Raw genomic sequence first — 3,732 nt, 5'->3', positions numbered from 1 at the left:
CAAGCATGAATAAATAAGCTCATTGTCTCCTCAATAGAAAAAATAAAGTGATATGGTAATGGGAATGAACATGTTTAGGATTGGGTTGTGGAGAAAGACTTGGTACTTAAGGAGTTTTTATGACTCACCTCTCTTTTCTTGCAACCCTACCTGGTGTTTAGTTTTCATTCATTACTTTTTTTTCACATTGCGAACATTGCTTCTTTTTAAAAGGGGGTAAAGCATTTCGCATGAATTTTAAAGTATGTTTCAATCTTTTTACTTAAGTACGCTGAAATAAATGAATGTTTAGGAAGAATATTTGTTCATAAGTTTGTTCAGATGCAAGCATGATTTTTGATTTTATCTTATTCATATGTTATCTTGAGTGATTGAATGCTTGTATGATCTTCAGTCTTACGTAGTATTTTCCATGAAAATTTAATTTGTTTAGAAATAAACATGTATGAAGGTTTCAGTTTTTAGAATTGACTTAGTAACTTTCTTGAGGTGAAATCCTAGGAGGTATAAGAATCTAATATGATATAGGCACACTTTCTTTGGATCTTTTGAGCCTTTCAATCTGACCTTATTAAATTAACCCCTGAAACTTAATTTTTGAGTTTATTGACCTATTTATTGCAAAGTACCTGTATTATAAGCCACATTATCATCTTTTTTTATTTTATCCTATTCTTTTGCACCTACCTTTACTGAATTTGTCTTGGTGATCAAAGCTTGAAGAAAAATATGAAAAGATGTGCATGCTCTTCACATGATTCAATAATAATAGTAATAATAATGAATAAATGAACAAGGGTAAGTTGTTCAAAAGAATAAAAAGCAAATAAAAGATTGCTCAAATTCTCAAAAATAAAGTGCAAAGTTTGCTCAAAGTCTGAAAAGTAAAAGTTGAGCATGAGTTCGAAATAAGTTGTGGGGTCTTCCAAAGATCAAATTGATCAAATTTTATGAAGGTTGTGACATAGAAAGATCCAAGACAAGTTAGAGTTAAGATGATTGAACCTAAAAATTCACTTCTCTTTATCCTTACCTTAAAGCCTAGCCCCATTACAACCTAATAAAAGACCTATTGATTGGATGATTATACCGACTACATTAGTGGAGAGGAATTACTAAGTTCAATTTATGAAGACCACTAATTAAGCCTTGGGATTGCTCTGTTTAGTTGATAAGGAAAGCATATTGACTGGTAAATGTTATGTATGACTTTGAAAATGCATGCCAACTATTATTCATGTTGACATTATGATATACTTAGTATAAAGTTTGGAAATAATATTTGCATTCGAGCTACTTATCAATAAAAACTATTTTTGAGCTTGATTTTGTGCAAATATTGATTCTACTTTATTCATCTTTGCAAAATTTCCTTAGAAAAAGTTTTGATGTGCATGAACATTACTCGAGATGAGCAATGGTTTAAGTTTGGGGGTGTGTAAACTCAAAATTATATAGGGTTTTTCTATATATTTTTACCACCTTTTTACTTAATAAATATGTTTATCTTGAGTAATTGTTATTAAAATAAGTGAATTTTACTTCATTAGTAATATTGGGCATGAATTTATAAAGTATGTGAATTTGTGCTTAATTACCTGATTTTTGTACATATTTTATATGATTTCATCTTAAATTATTAATATGTGATTTTTTCACTATGTAGGAGGACCATTGAAGATGTGATTAATGTGAATAAAACATTGACATGCACAAATCAATTCATGTGGACAACAACACCATGCAAATTGGGTCATTGGGTTGATAATTTGACCCAGTAAAAGAGGTGCTAAAAGATGGACATGTCTACTAAATTATTGGACTGAGAAACCATCCAGCAAGGGGGAACTAAAGCCCAGTTTCGACACAAGTAGATAGGCTACTAAACTGAATAGAGTTTACTCTTTCCTTTTGTTATTTATTTTTATTATGTTTGCTTTGAGTTTATTGTTTTTGAGATCAATAATGATATTTTAAATCCTATTTTCTAGGATGATTATGTTAATTCAATAAGATCTATTTTATTCATGTCTAACATGTTTACGCCACAGCCAATCATGTGTTCGATTAATATCATGATACATTTCATTCATACGTGATTGGGTGCACTCAGATTAACTGATTGATCCTAACCAGACGATGGCTAGAAGACACATAATTGAAAAGTACAATGCACAATTTAGATCCTTAAACCCGACTAAGTTGAGGTTCGTAATATCTTTAGTTAGCTCTATTATATTGCAAGTTTTTAGGTTTATGTAAATAAATTGTTGCAAAAGTAAATGTCCCTGTGACCTAACATAAATGCTAAGAAACCATTAGTTAATATGATTAGTAAAATGCATATTTAACTAAGTAAAAGACTTTGAGAGGACTTAATTTGGTTTCCAAACTCATGAAAGTTCAAGTTATCGTGGAAGTATTTCCGAAAATTATTAAGCATAATAAAGTAATTGATTTGATTAATATATTTATCCTAGCTCATTTAATGTTAATTTTTTTTGCTAAAGCCATTCATTCATACATTTAGGTAAATTGCATCTAGGTTAGAATTGCATAGGGATTAATCTTTGCATCTAGTTAATTTTACTTAGTTTAATCATTACCATCCAAATTATTGAATTTTTACATCAAATTGTTAAGTTATAATTTTACAAATATTTGGTTAAGCTTATACAGTCCCTATGGAGACAATAACTCATTTTACTTATTACTTGAATGACTATGTACACTTGCACAAACCGTGTTACACCTAGCCTAATCTATCTATAAAAATCGATAAAGGGGACCTCACAAACGGTGAAGAAAAAGTGAGAGAGATCCTTATGCGTGAATAAGGGTTCAGCTGTGCAAAGGACAAAGAGTCGAAGGCAGTCCTTCTTAGCCTTCATAGGATGCTATGCTACTGGATTTTGGACTTGGCAAGCGGAAGCTGCTTTTCGAAGTTCTTCCATTATTTCCATTAGTTTTCCTTCAAAAGATTGAATTGAAGTAGTTGAACACAATGTTGGATAATATTTTGGTTTGAAATTTTATTTCCTATCCCATGAGCTAAATCTCATAGGGTTGGGATTCCTTTCGATGAACTTGAACTGTTTCTCTGGATGTCATATATATCTAATTTACTTTATTATTTCATTTGATTGTTCTGTGTAGTAAGGTAGATACGATTTTGCCAGGGCATTATTGACAGTAAGTGTTGATTCTGGGTAATCCTGACCTTCTGAATCAAGATCACTCTATCCTTACTCTTTGTCAGGACATATTTAGTTATCTATTCCTTTTTTTACGATCTATTTGGATAATCACTCTAGTTATTACCATTACATTTCTGCTTTCACTTTTTCCATAGCATTTCTAGTTATTCATTAATACCACATATTGCTTACATCATTACTCCATTAATTGCCACTGCATATTTATCATTGACTTTTGCCATAGCATTAATCGTATTTTATTACAATAACTTGAGCATTTTTGTGCCTCAATTGGATCCTCAGGAAACGATACTCATTCATCACTTTATTACTTGAATCGACTTTTATACTTGCACAAAATCACATATTATTTCACATGTGACAGAGGATCATTTTTCAAGAAGTACATCGATGTGATAAGAAGAATGCGGGTAGTTTAAACTTTCCCTCACTTATTACTACTCTATGTCGAACCGCCCAAGCCCCTCTCAATACGGAGGAGGATATCACCCCTGACAAGGGTTGGCTGACTAGG

This window comes from Gossypium hirsutum, chromosome D01 (assembly GCF_007990345.1).
Source record: "Gossypium hirsutum isolate 1008001.06 chromosome D01, Gossypium_hirsutum_v2.1, whole genome shotgun sequence".
NCBI classification, from domain to species: Eukaryota; Viridiplantae; Streptophyta; class Magnoliopsida; order Malvales; family Malvaceae; genus Gossypium; species Gossypium hirsutum.
This window is presented reverse-complemented; position numbering follows the sequence as displayed.